Genomic DNA, 15,270 nt, shown 5'->3' on the forward strand with positions numbered 1-15,270 from the left:
TATAATACTTTTCACTGAGAGTGGTAGTATAATATCCACTTCTAAACAGTTTGCTATTCTATCACAGAAGGTTTTGATCCAGGTATAATGGGAGTTACATTTGTACCATATATACAGAAAACTTGAGAAACATCCAAACGCACAGAACATAAGAAGAGCCTGCTGGATCAGGCCAGTGGTCCATCCAGTCCAGCATCTTGTTCTCATAGTGGCCAACCAGATGACTATGCAAACAGGACCCAGGTGCAACAGCAGTCTCCTGTGATTTCCAGCAAATGGCATTCAAAAGCATGACAGTGACACTAGAGGCAGAACATATCTATCAGGGTTAGCAGCCATTTATAGCTTTATTCTCCATTAATTTGCCTAATCTTGTTTTAAAGCCATCTACAGAAGTGCTAATAAAGTTGGTTTTTAAGAGACTTTGATGTTAAAACTGAAATTTCAGTAGTGCGTATTAAATTTATTTATGAATAAAAAATGTAAATGTACTGCCTTCAAGACGATTCCGATTTATGGTGACCCTATGAATAGGGTTTTCATGAGGCTGAGAGGCAGTGACTGGCCCAAGGTCACCCAGTGAGCTTTATGGCTATGTGGGGATTTGAACCCTGGTCTCCCAGGTCATAGTCCAACACCTTACCCATTACACCACACTGGCTCTCTATTTATGAATATAAATACTTTAATTTTATCTGTGTTAGTACTGTAAGAACTCTGTGTTCATATGATTATCAAGTCCAGAATGAAAATAGTTTTAAGTTCACCACTGGTTGAGCTAAAAAAATTTTTTTAATAAATCAAGAAGGGACAAAAGCCTGCCTTTCGTATACTTCCTGTTCTTCAAGTGTCTGTCCTGGGCAGCAGCTTCTTCCTCTTCCCACTAGCACTGGCCCAGTTCCAAGGCCTTTGACAGCCTCCATCTTCAACTGGATAGGTTGCATGCAATTTTACTGGTTGTTCCTGTAAGTCATAGTGAACTATGAATCATCTGCTGAACAGAAATTTAAATTGCCTTAATCTTCCTTGAATGATTGCATATCTGATCTTGAATTCAACTCTGAAAAACAAATGTAAATACCATTCTACCACAATGTTAGAAAGCAGTGTTAAACATATGCACTTTATGAAAGGAGTAACAAAAATAGGTTGGTAGTATAATACAAGTGAACTCTTATGAATTGTACTTGCATAAGAGAAGAGGAAAAATACAAACGTGTGTAGAGCTACTAAGTGACACAACCTGTCATGCCAGTTGCTTTGTGCAAGGTGAGATTATCCGTCACTGATTCTCATGCAGTAGTGGTAGAATCTATTGTCTTCCCCAACAAATCAATTTGAGGTAAACAACTTAGTTTCCATGACTAGTAGTATAGGTCCGTGCCATAAAATATGAATGAAGGTTCACCGAGGGCCTTCTCGGTGGCTGCCCCTAGGCTTTGGAATTCCCTTCCTAGGGAGATAAGAATGACCCCCTCCTTGCAGTCCTTCCGCCGACAAGCAAAGACCTTCTTATTCCAACAAGCCTTTGGAATTGAAGGCTAAGAATAGGGCGTGAAGGGTGCTGCATTGCTAATGTCTATTATATTATTTTTAAACTAGTTTGAACTCTTTTAGCTATATGTGTTTATGCTTTTAATATTGGAAATAGTTTAATCTTATTTTAATGTAGACTTTGTATGTTTTTAATTATATGTATTTTTTATCTGGAAGCCGCCATGAGTTCCAGTTTTGGAAAAATGGGGTATAAATAAAGACAATAATAATAATAATAATTCAAAGAAAAATGCTGTAAAGTAGCAGGGCCGGATTATCCATTAGGCTTAGTAGGCTGAAGCCTAGGGGCCCGGAGCTCTTGGGGGCCTGTGCATAAGCTAAAAGAAATTATAATATAGAGCTTCCAAACTGCCCACCATCACCCCGCTTCACTTACCTTTTTCTCCACTGTTTTTTGCGGTTTGCCATCAATCAAGATGGCGACCGAGGTTTCCCTAAGGAGCTGAAGCCTCTGCCGCCATCTTGATTGATAGCAAACCTGTGTGCGCAGTGTGCGCAGCCGTAAAAAAAGCAGAAAGGTAGGTGAAGCAGGGGGGATTGTCAGCTCTGCACTGAGACAGCAGTGTAGGTGGGGCTGGAAATTCCTGGGTATTTACCAGGGCGGGAAAGTCCTTAGCTGGCAGCTTGGTAGTAAATCTGCCAGGCTAACAAGGATGAAGCGTGATAAGGGCAAGGCCCTTTCCAAGCTTACGTGCCAAGCCAGAAGTCCAGAAGCGAGGTCAGTAGAGGTCCAGGTTCAATTGCTAAGGGGTCAGTCCGAGATAAGGTTCAGGGAATCTGGAAACACACGAAGCCACACCTGATGTAGTCAGCAACAAGCTGAAGCCAAGGTTTGTCTTTTAAGGAGCAGGTTTGTCAGCAGGTGTGAGCCATCAGCGTTTTGGCCTTAAGTGGACAGGCCTGCCCCTCTTCTGCCTGACCTTCTGTTGTCTACATTCTGCAGGTGAGGGGGAGTATCCTGTTAGCTGTCTGCATCTGGCTGAAGGGCTTCAGCTGTGTCTGGGGTGCTCTGCAGCTGAGGGGGAGAAGGAGCTGGGTTCTCAGGAGTTTCCTCCGTTTTTCCTTCTGGGTCTGCTGCTGTTACTCCCGAGTCATCCTCATCTGATGAGTCCTCCGAAGAAGCCATGACAGGGATGGGATGGCGGGCGGCTCAGAAGCTCCTGACCTGCGATCCCTCCTGCGGCTGTTTCCGCAAATTGCGGAATGGGAGTGGAGGGGCCCAGAGGAGAAGGGGGGCCCAAACACCAATCAGCCTAGTGGTCCTCCTCAGCTTAATCTGGCCCTGTAAAGTAGCAGTATTCACTCAAATTTGTACGCCACTTTTTATTATTCATTCACAAAGAGGTTTACACTATAAAAATGAACAAACATAACATAATTAAAATCAGTCAGCAGCAGGACTGTCTTAGAAAGCTGTATTATACTGAGTCAGACCATTTGTCCATTTAGCTCAGTAATGGCCACACTGACTGGCAGTGTCTCCTGGGTTTCACATAGAACATCCCCCCCCCACGTGAAGATGCTGGGGACTGAACCTGGGACCTCCTGCACACAAAGTTGGTGTCCTACCATTGAACTACAGCCCACCTATCTTCAATCTAAAAGCAATTTTTACCTAACAGTAGTCCTTACCAAAAAGCTTGATGGAGCAAGAAAACTTGTCTGCTTTGAAAAAGAAGCTAGTGATAGGAGAGGATATTCCATATTATTGGAGCAACTAGTAGATACTAATCTTGCAACCACAAAAGATACGCTGAGCAGGGCCTCTGTTGCAAATTTCAGAGTGCAGCAAGGAAGGGGTTATATAGAAGACATTCCTGAGACATTTCAGTCCCTGACCATGTAGGTCTTTAAAGGTCAGAGCCCACACCTTTGAGGTGAATCGTGTTATAGCCAGTTAAGTTGTGGTAAAAATAGGCATAACATGATCCTGTTGTCTTCTCCCAGCCAAAAGATGCAGATAACAGTATTTTCCCAAAATTTTCCATTTTTAAAACAACACAGCTAGCAGTATTTTGAGGTAATGGGAGTTTACAGGCTTCAAGGGTAGCCACACGGAGTACATCAGAATAATCTGGAAGTCACCAGGATATGAATTATAATGGCTAAATCTTTATGCTGCAGTAGTGGACATAAGTGGTGAACCAACCAAATCTAGAGGCATTATGAGCTACACCCGCTATCTGGGGCTATAAAAGCAATGCTGTTCTGAAGTGGACAGCACTGTCCTGGGCTCCTAGGACGAAGAGTGGAATATAAATTTAATAAATAAATAAAATAAATAAGTGCTCCCAAAGTGATCCTGCTGAAAGAGTATAATCCCATCCATAATGGATATTTCCCTAGCTAACCCGTCTGGAGTTTCTTATTTAAAAGGTAAAGGTGTCCCTGCACTTATAGTGTGAGTCGTTTCCAACTCTTAGGGTGACGTCTTGCGACGTTTACTAGGCAGACTGTATATATGGGGTGGGATTGCCAGTTCCTTCCCCGGCCTTTCTTTACCCCCCAGCAAACTCATTTTTCCGACCATGGATGGATGGAAGGCTGAGTGGACCTAGACCCCTTTTACTGGAGATTCGACTTCCTCCTTCCATTGGAATCGAACTCCAGCCGTGAGCACTCCACCACTTACCACTCTGCGCCACGGTAAAATATTTCATCTAGATTGAGTTCGTTTATTTGCCATCATCTATTCCATCACTGATTCCAGTCACCTGTTCAGAGATGTCATTGCTTCAACTAGATCTATGAAAAGTAGAAACAGCTAGATATCATGGCAAGTACTGATGACAGTTTGCAGACAAACTGGAACAGGTTCAGAGGAGGGCAACAAAGATGATCAGGGGACTGGAAACAAAGCCCTGTGAGGAGAGACTGAAAAAACTGGGCATGTTTAGCCTGAAGAAGAGAAGAGTGAGGGGAGATATGATAGCACTCTTCAAATACATGAAAAGTTGTCACAGAGGAGGGCTGGGATCTCTTCTCGATTGTCCCAGAGTGCAGGACACAGAATAATGGGCTCAAGTTGCAGAAAGCCAGATTTCGACTGGACATCAGGAAAAACTTCCTAACTGTTAGAGCCATACGACAATGAAACCAATTACCTAGAGAGGTAGTGGGCTCTCCGACACTGGAGGCATTCAAGAGGTAGCTGGACAGCCATCTGTCAGGAATGCTTTGATTTGGATTCCTGCATTGAGCAGGGGGTTGGACTCGATGGCCTTATAGGCCCCTTCCGACTCTACTATTCTATTATTCTATTCCAATGTATTCCCAGATTCCTTATTCAGATGAAGATGGTAGCTATATTTATTTATTTATTATTTGATTTATATCCTGCCCTTCCTCCCAGCAGGAGCCCAGTGTGGCAATATGGGCCATTCAAACATAATGCCAAACCATGTTCTTTGATTACAAAAATGAGCAGGGATTAGCTTCAGACTTGTGCATTCCATCCTTCTCCTTCCCCTCATACACAAAAATAATAATTTATCTGATATTTGTCTGCAGCAAATCATAGCTTGTCTGTTTGGACCACACAACAGGCTCCGATTTCCATATATATTGATCAGAAGTTTGGCCCTGTTTCCACTGAATGTGCTGCATGGTCCCTTGCTTTTAGATATTGGCTCAAGGTTGTTTTCAGCAATCCTTCTTTAGGATATTTAAATCTTCTTTTGAAATATATTTATATCAGTTCCTGGTTTAAATTATTGTTAAATTGCATTTATTAGGTTTTTCTTTTGATTTTATTCATACACAAGACTTTAGGACTACTAAATTCATTTTCGATCAAAGAACTAAGGATACTGATTTTCAATTTTTGTATCAAATGCATGTAAAATATGCTCCCCTATTCATCTTGGTATGAGTTTTCAGTTTCCAAAATACGCTGATTATTTGGAGAATCTGACTATTCCTAAGAATCACCATGTATTTTCTAGAGCCAGGTTTAACTGTCTCTCTTCTGCTCTCTTGGAAGGGTGGTACCAAGGTGCCCCTTACGCTGTTCAGCTGTGTCCCTATGAAGATGAAGTTAATCATTGGATCATGTTTTTTTTGTATGTAACTTTTATAGGAAGGATCGTAATAGACTATTACGGGACTTAGACTCCAATATTATAGCAGTTGGATTCAATGAAGCATCCAGAACACGGTCTTGTCCTTATTTATTGGATGAGTTTCAGTCTGTGCAGCTTGAGGATGTTGACAAGATCCTTGGACTAGTGCGGGCGACCACGTCGGTGCTGGATCCTTGCCCCTCTTGGCTGGTGAAAGCTGGTAGGACCGGAACCGCCGACTGGGCCAAGGAGGTAATCAATGCCTCTTTGCGAGAGGGAGTGGTCCCTGACTGCCTAAAAGCGGCGGTAGTGAGACCACTCCTGAAGAAACCCTCCTTGGACCCATATAACTTGAACAACTATAGACCTGTGGCGAATGTTCCGTTCCTGGGCAAGGTTCTGGAGCGGGTGGTGGCCGACCAGCTCCAGGATGACACTGGTTATCTTGATCCGTTTCAATCCGGTTTTAGGCCTGGGTTTGGTACTGAAACAGCCTTGGTCGCCCTGTATGATGACCTTTGTCAGGAGAGGGACAGGGGGAGTGTGACCCTGTTGATTCTCCTTGATCTCTCAGCTGCTTTTGATACCATCGACCATGGTATCCTTCTGGGAAGGCTCACGGAGTTGGGAGTTGGGGATAATGCTTGGCAGTGGCTCCGCTCCTACTTGGTGGGTCGTCAACAGAGGGTAGTGCTTGGGGAACACTGCTCGATACCCTGGACTCTCCATTGTGGAGTCCCACAGGGATCGGTACTGTCCCCCATGCTTTTCAACATCTATATGAAGCTGCTGGGTGCAGTCATCAGGAGTTTTGGAGTGCGTTGTCACTAGTACGCTGATGACACGCAACTCTATTTCTCCTTTTCATCTTCCTCAGGTGAGGCTATTAACGTACTAAACCATTGCCTGGCCGTGATAATGGATTGGATGGGAGCTAACAGACTGAAGCTTAATCCAGACAAGACCGAGACGCTGTTAGTGAGTGCCTTGTCTGCCCAGATGGTGGATGTTCACCCTGTTCTGGACGGGGTTACACTCCCCTTGAAAGAACAGGTTCGTAGCTTGGGAGTTCTTATCGACTCTTCCTTGTCTCTTGAGGATCAGGTAGCCTCAGTGGCAAGGAATGCTTTCTACCATCTCCGATTGGTAGCCCAGCTACGTCCCTATCTGGACAGTGACGACCTCACCTCAGTCGTTCATGCTCTGGTAACTTCTAGATTGGACTACTGCAATGCGCTCTACGTTGGGCTGCCCTTGAAGACAGTTCGGAAACTACAGTTAGTCCAGAATGCAGCGGCCAGATTGTTGACGCGGACAAGAAGGTCTGCTCATATTACACCCGTTCTTGCTCATCTGCACTGGCTTCCTATTTGTTTCCGGGCTAAATTCAAAGTGCTGGTTTTGACCTATAAAGCCTTACACGGCATGGGACCGCAATACCTGGTGGAGCGCCTCTCCCAATATGAAACTACCCGTACACTGCGCTCAACATCTAAGGCCCTCCTCCGAGTACCATCCCATCGAGAAGCTCGGAGGGTGGTGACTAGAAATAGGGCCTTTTCGGTTGTGGCTCCCGAACTATGGAATGGCCTTTCCGATGAGGTGCGCCTGGCGCCGACGCTGCTATCTTTTCGGCGCCAGGTGAAAACCTTTTTATATTCCCAGGCATTTTAATGCGTATCATTATATGTATTGTTGTATTTTGTTACTGTTTGATTATTTTTGTTTACCTTTGTTGGTTTGATTCTATTGTTTTATTGTATTTATATATTCCTGATTGTTTTATTTTATGTACACCGCTCAGAGAGCCCTTGGGCTTAGGGCGGTATATAAATAAAATAAAATAAAAATAAATAAATAAATTTGGCTCTATTATGAGGAACTTTCCTGGTAGGTCTGTGGATTGGTTTCTGAAATATTTCCTGGCCGATTCTAACAAGTCTACAACAGAGACAGTGGCCAAGTTCCTCTTTTCTGCCCAAAGGAGTCACAAGAAGATTCTTTTTTCTTAACTGTTATTTCTTTTATGTTATACTTCTATATTTCTGTATTTTAACTGTTTCAATGTTTTATTGATTATTTTATTTGAACGGGTCTGTGACCGTATATCAATAAAGAAAGTATCCAACTCACCCCAGCCCGACAGAAAGGTGAGTTGAATTGCACCCTAAGTCATTTAGGGCTTCTACATACAAATTTGAGCATCTTGAATTGGGCCTCAAAATGAACTGGCAACCTGTCCAGCTTAAAAAACAGGTTATATGAGTTTTAAATGGAACCCTAGCCTATTTATTTATTTATTTATTTATTTTATTTCATTTTTAAACCGCCCATAGCGAATAGCTCTCTGGGCGGTGAACAAAACAAGATTAAAATACAATATTACAATAAAATTACAATAAAATCAGCACCAAGTTAAACGAAAAAAAAAATTTAAATGAAACACATTGAACATTAAAATGCCTGGGAGTATAGCCAGGTCTTAACCTGGCGCCTAAAAGAAAGTACCGAAGGCGCCAGGCGTATCTCCACAGGTAGGCTGTTCCACAGTTCGGGGGCCACCACAGAAAAGGCCCTAGATCTAATAACAATCCTCCGGGCATCCTGATGAGTTGGTACCCGGAGGAGGGCCTTGGATATTGAACGAAGTGAACGGGTAGGTTCATAGCGGGAGAGGCGTTCCACAAGCCAATGATCAGGCTGGTGCATTTTGGACTACTTGAAGTTTCTGAATCATCTTCAAAGGCAGCCTTGTGAAGCACATTTTAATAGTCCAATCTGGAGAATACCAGAGTGTGGAGTACAGTAGACAAGTCATCTCTGTCCAAGAGGGGCTGTAGCTGGCAAGCCAACCATAGGTTAGAAATAGGTACTCTCAGCCACTGAGGTCACCTGAGCCTCCAGTGACAGCACTGAATCCAGGAGAAGCCCAAACTGCAGATCTACTTCTTCCAAGGGAGTGCAAGCCCATCTAGAATAGTCTGTCTGTCTCCCCACCTCCTGGACGCAGGAACTCAGAACACATCACCTCTGTCTTTTCAGGATTCAGCTTCAATTTATTGGCCCATTTCCAACCCATAACCACCTCCAAGAACCAATCTAGCACTTCAACTTTTTCTGCTGATTCAGATTTGACACTCCTGGTAGGAGAGCTTGGTTATTTTATGGTCTTTGGTACAGTTGCCTAGGATTTCAAACCAAATATATTTACTCCAGAGGGGTATCCATAAGTCTTTTGAAGCAAAAACAAAAAGTGTCTTCTGGCACCTTAGACTAAGAATCTTCCTGTTGTCCAAGCTTTTATGGGGCAGAGCCTACTTCAATAGATGCATGAAAGATCGCTAAGGCTGCAGTCCTATACACATTTATCTGAGAATAAGTACCATTAAACAGAGTGGGACAACTTTTGAGTAATCATGCATAGGATTGAGCTGTTAAGGGAGTAGATATATATACCATGAACATTGAAGATGTTTGCTTGTTTGCTTTTTGTTCTACAGTGTGAAGCTAAAAGGTCAGAACAATGCAAAAGATGCCTGCATGTGTATCACGGTATTATGCTGAGCACAAGTAAATACAGAATCCATTTTAATTACTGATGTTGCTAATAAGTTCCTACTTTGGCATACAAACCATTACCATTCATAATGCTTGTCTCCACTTTCAGATGACTGTTATAGCCCCATAGTTTCTATCCAGCTTAGATTGTAATCTGAAGTGGAGAAGAACGTCTTAAGTCCCTCCCAGCCCCACTTATACCTGGCCAAAGATGCTGCAGTGGCATTACAGAGGAAGAGCTTATGAGGTTTCAGACCCCATACCACTCTCAATGATGTTATTGAGAGTGCAACAGGGTTTTTAATAGGTTTCAAATTGGGTTTGAAATAACTGAGCTATTACCTGACTTTTTAAGAAAATAGCTGTTACCTGAATCCAGTTAGGAAATTAACACAGGGAGGTTCACCTCTCACTAATTCAAATGTATGCAAGATCCAATCAGTGACTGGATATTATAGCTTCTTAGCTAGTGGCTTCTGGTGTTAAATAGGCATAGCAAGATCAATTATGCAAATAAATATCTAATGAGGAACGATAGGTTGTATTCAACTAAATCCCAAACAAAACAATTAAATCAAGAAAAAGAAAAGCATACTACAAACAGTTAAAAACATTCCAAAATACAATTACAAATATTCTAAAACACAGTTAAAAATATTATTTCATCAGTGATCTTCAGGTTGTCAGGAACAGTCCCCTTTAGCCATCAAATGCCTGGATAAACTGGAATGTTTTCAAATTCCTTCTGAAAGTCAATTGTGATAGAGATAGATGTAGCTCACTTGGAAGGGCATTCCATATACAGGGAGCCACCACTGAAAAGGTCTTCTCATGGGCCAGCACCATCCAGGCAATGCTCAGTTGTGGCATCACCAACAGGGCCTTGCCTGCTGATCATAGGGTCTGAGATGGTTGGTACTGGGGAAGGCACTTTTTTAGATACTTGGGTTCCAAGCCATTTAGGACTTTATATGCTAATACCCTGAACTGGGCCTAATAGCTCACTATCAACCAGTGCAGTGCTTTCAAGATCAATGACAAACACTCCCTCGGGCTGCCCCACTTATCATCCTAAAAGCCACATTCTGCACTAGTTGCAGCCTCCAGACCATCTTCAAGGGCAGCCCCACATACAACACATTGTAATAGTCCAGAGAGGAAGTCACCAGAGCATGGACAACTGAGGCCAGGCTATCCCAGTCTGGGAACAGTCATAGCTGGCAAATCAGCCTTGCCTGGGAAGGGAATATTGGAGTCTGGATGGTAGTTTCTAAAAGCTCTGGATCTGGGGAGTACCTATTCAAGACAGGCTGCACCACTGCCTCTTTCAAGGCAATAGGCATAACTCTTGTAGTGAGGTACTGACCACTCCCTAGACCCCCCCCATTCAATCCACTCCTGCTAGATCTTACCAACCATGATGGGCAGAGATCAAGAGGGACGTAGTTGGCCTCATTGCTGCAACTGTCCTGTCCATATCCTCCAGCTGCAACAACTGATACTTTATGTAATGTTTAATAATAGCATTGTCCTGTGTTTTTTCCAATGAATTCTCACTGGCATGCATGTGGATACCCTCTGCAAAAAACCTTTAAATGTTCACATTACATATTGAAATCAATATCATCTTACACACACACTACCCTCCTCTCATTGCAGAATACACAAACATGACTGCAGAAATATATAGTACTGTTTTTCTGTAAAGAAAATAAAACACACCATAACATAAAGGAACGTTACCAAAATTAAACAAAATGCCTCATAAAAACTGCATGTATTTAAATGTTTGAAAGTACATTAATAAAACCATGGGGGAAAAGTAGGGAAACAAGCCATTCCTTAACATAGATTACATCCATGTTATACATTAAAAAAAAAATTCTAACAGATGTCCTGGGAATTGCTGGTAAACTGAAGAAACTCTTAAAATGGTTAAAGGGAGAAGGAAAACAAAAGCAAAAGGAGATAGAAACACGTTCAGAACCCTAAATGCAATAATACAGCGACTAGTACTTCGGGACAAAGAACTATTACAATAGTTATTGTACAGAAATAGAAGAAGATAACAAAAAGGGAAGAACAAGAGCCCTATTCCAAAAGATCAGAGAAATTAAAGGGAAATTCAAACCAAGAGTAGGGATATTGAATAATCAACAGGGGAGCACACTGACTGACTGAGATGAAATAAAAGGAAGATGAAACAATACACTGAAGAACTCTATAAAAGAGATGCAAGGATGACAGATTAATTCATGGAGGAACTGTATGATGAAGAACCAGAAATTTTAGAATGTGAGGTGAAAGCTGCTCTTAAAATACTTGAAAGAAGCAAATCACCAGGAACAGATGGCATACCAATAGAGTATGAGACTGAATCTGTCCAAATTTTGACAAAAAATTGCAACAAATATGAAAAACTAAACAATGGCCCACAGATTGGAAGCGTTCAATATACATCCTAATTCCAAAGAAAGGGGATCCCAGGGAATGCAGTAATTATCGAACTATTATTATCCCATGCAAGTAAAGTAATGCTCAAGATTCTACAACAAAGGCTCTTACCATATATGGAGCAGAGCTTGGAAAAGTTACTTTTTTGAACTACAGTTCCCATCAGCCCAATCCAGTGGCCATGCTAGCTGGTTCTGATGGGAGTTGTAGTTCAAAAAAGTAACTTTTCCAAGCTCTGATATGGAGCGAGAAATGCCAGATGTCCAAGCTGGATTTAGAAAGGGAAGAGGCACCACAGATCATATTGCAAACATACATTGGATAATGGAATGGACTAAGGAATTTCAGAAGGAAATCACCCTGTGCTTTACAGATTACAGCAAAGCCTTTGACTGTGTAGATCATGAAAAACTATGGAATGCCTTAAAAGAAATGGAGGGGCCACAGCTCTGATTGTCCTGATGCAGAACCTATAATCTGGACAAGAGGCTACGGTAGGGACAGAATATGCAGAAACCGATTGGTTCCCCTTCAGAAAGGGTGTGAGACAGAGGTGTATTTTATCACCCTATTTGTTTAATCTATACGCAGAACATATCATATAGAAAGCGGGATTGGACCAAGATGAAGGAGGTGTGAAAATTGGAGAAAGAAATATCAATAATTTTAGATATGCAGACGATACCATACTACTAGCAGAAACCAGTAATTTATTTATTTATTGCATTTGTATACCGTGCCATAGCCAAAGCTCTCTGGGCGGTTTACAATAATGACTTGAAACGAATGCTGATGAAAGTTAAAGAGGAAAGCACAAAAGCAGGACTACATCTGAACGTCAAGAAGACTAAAATAATTACAACAGAAGATTTATGTAACTTTAAAGTTGACGAGGACATTGAACTTGTCAAGAATTATCAATACTTTGGCACACTCATTAACCAAAATGGAAACAATAGTCAAGAAATCAGAAGAAGGCTAGGACTGGGGAGGGCAGCTATGAGAGAACTAGAAAAGGTCCTCAAATGCAAAGATGTATCACTAAACACTAAAGTCAGGATCATTCAGACCATGGTATTCCTGATCTCTAGGTATGGATGTGAAAGTTGGACAGTGAAAAAAGTGGATAAGAGAAAAATCATCTCATTTGAAATGTGGTATTGGAGGAGAGCTTTGCGCATACCATGGACTGCAAAAAAGACAAATAATTGGGTATTAGAACAAATTAAACCAGAACTATCACTAGAAGCTAAAATTATGTAACTGAGGTTATCATACTTTGGACACATGAGAAGACATGGTTCACTAGAAAAGACAATAATGCTGGGAAAAACAGAAGGGAGTAGAAAAAGAGGAAGACCAAACAAGAGATGGATTGATTCCATAAAGGAAGTCACAGACCTGAACTTATAAGATCTGCACAGGGTGGTTCATGACAGATGCTCTTGGAGGTCGCTGATTCATAGGGTCTGAATAAGTCGTAATCGACTTGAAGGCATATAACAACAACAATAAGGGTGCTGAGAAATTAAGTTCCTAGCCCATTTACCTTGGTCTTTGACAATTAAGGTATTTTTGCAGGACCCATCTCCTCTGTGCTGGTTAATCTATACCCGTTGTTCCCTAACTTCTTCCTCCGTGAACCACTTGAAAAATTACTGAGGGTCTTGGCAGAACACAATTTTTCTGCGTGTTGTAGAATTGTAATGGACTGTGCTAGATGCTGTATGAATTTTAATTGTATTTTTTGCTTCCTTTATTATATAGAAATACATGGTACAGAATTTAAATTGTATTTTATTGTTGACATTGTATTACAATGAAAAATTAATATGAATATTTAATACAGACATGCCACGGACCATCTGAATTAAGCTTGCAGACCACTTGTGGTCCACAGACAACAGTTTGGGAAACCTTGATCTATACTGTGCCGCTCTGGACTGGATTTTCTTTATTTGTTTTTATAAACAATGTTACTACTTTGATTTGTTTTTAATTGTATGGTTGCATTGTTGTAATCTGCCATGGAAGAGCAGATGAGAAATCTAATAAAGAAAAAATAAGACTTGGAGAAATATTTACTATATTCCATATCAGCAGCTACAGATTAGCAATACAGATGACAAGCCAACCACTAGGAATACAGGGAAGTGTTTTCAGTATAGACACCACACTTTACCATACAAGAATGGCTCAAAAGAAAATGTTTTGTAGTAATACAGATGACCAAGATGCAGCCATCTGCCACAGTACTCACTGCATGGTTGATGGGTTGTCTGTATTGGGTGGGTCATGCCAGAATCGGGAAACGTTGTCCTAGGAAAGATTCAAACAGCAGAGTATCTGGAAGTAATTTTTTTATCACCTACATTCACATTCGCTGGCCTAGACAATGTTGTATTTTTGTTTTATTTATTTTTTGTTTTAATTATATTAGGGAAAGGGGAAGGTGAAAGCAAAACTACCCTGAGCTTTTTTTATTTTCAAATTGGAAACAGTTTTCAACTACTGTTTTGGGGAAGGGTCGCTTCCATAAAACGGTAGCTCGTTAGAAGGAGCATAATTTGCAAAGTGTGAATTAAAAATGATTTTCTAGACAGGCTGTATGTAAGCATATTAACGCCACGTAATCTTGTATTCCTGTGCATAATCCTAAATAGTATCTTTAATCAGGTAGCGTCTAGATACCTATTTAATGCCACCTATCTAACACTTCGTAGATACGTTATTATCTTTTAGCGATCACTGCTCTGCTCTGTGTACTGTATACAACCTTTAGTGAAGCTTTTCCTTCCTCTCAGAAATGCTTGAGAATTTTGCTCTTGAACCCCAAAGGGCCAGAGTCAAACGGACAGGTTTTAGTTCTGTTGATTTCCAGGTTAATATATTTTGTACAAACAAGAGACCATAGACTCAAGTAGGAGGTTTCTCGATCACTGGAGAAAAGGAACAGAAGCTTGGCAGCTACTAACCTGCAATTAACTAGCTCCCTGTGGGAGTTGAAGTGGAGCTTCAGAAATGAATCTGATTGGCCAAGGCCGCCATCACCAGTTGTCCAACTGGCTGGGAGTAAAATTGCCCGTAATTTGATTGGCTATCGTTGCAAATGGTAAATTGTATTATCCTTTTTCTGGGAGAAAAACGGCGCTGACTGAATAATAATCACATCTGCTCCCCCCAACCTAGCTCGCGTAGTCTATGAAAACAAGAGCTCTTGTTCATAGCACATGCATGCAACACTTTGTGAGTGGGTGGGTGTATATTACATTATACAGTACAAGAAAGCTGGGATATCACGGTCTGAAGCGAGCTTTCTGATTCACTGGCTGCTGAAGCCTCGCCCCAGCCTTCAATGATTACATAAAAAGAAAAAGGTAGTCCATTTGTTAAAGGGACACTGCCGAATACTTCAGTCTAAATGCGAAGCGCTGGTCGAAAAGTAAAGGTTTGTACAAAGCTTGATCTCTTTAACAAGTACCTTGGAATGTTTTGTCAAAGGTCAGTAAAGATATCTTTCGCATTCCATTGCACTGTGCTGAAGCAAGTAAGGCTACGACAGACTTGAAAGTGAAAACGCTTAGAAAATTAAAATACAACACGGATAAATGACGACGACCTCTGTTGTTGGGTCATTTGA

The 15,270-nt window shown here is 41.5% G+C and overlaps 1 long non-coding RNA gene across 2 annotated transcripts; it reads right to left on the bottom strand.

Annotated features, from left to right (window-relative positions):
• Positions 1-700: 700 nt before the first annotated feature.
• LOC133390505 (uncharacterized) lies at positions 701-14,951 on the bottom strand. Of its 2 annotated transcripts, none has more exons than XR_009764413.1 (4): positions 14,606-14,951; positions 13,891-13,949; positions 4,190-4,302; positions 701-1,060 (listed from the first exon to the last, which is right to left on the bottom strand). It is a non-coding gene; the product is annotated as an uncharacterized LOC133390505 (long non-coding RNA). The 2 variants fall into 2 exon arrangements; XR_009764414.1 differs by lacking the exon at positions 14,606-14,951 and adding an exon at positions 14,407-14,584.
• Positions 14,952-15,270: the final 319 nt, after the last annotated feature.

This window comes from Rhineura floridana, chromosome 8 (assembly GCF_030035675.1).
Source record: "Rhineura floridana isolate rRhiFlo1 chromosome 8, rRhiFlo1.hap2, whole genome shotgun sequence".
Taxonomy (NCBI): domain Eukaryota; kingdom Metazoa; phylum Chordata; class Lepidosauria; order Squamata; family Rhineuridae; genus Rhineura; species Rhineura floridana.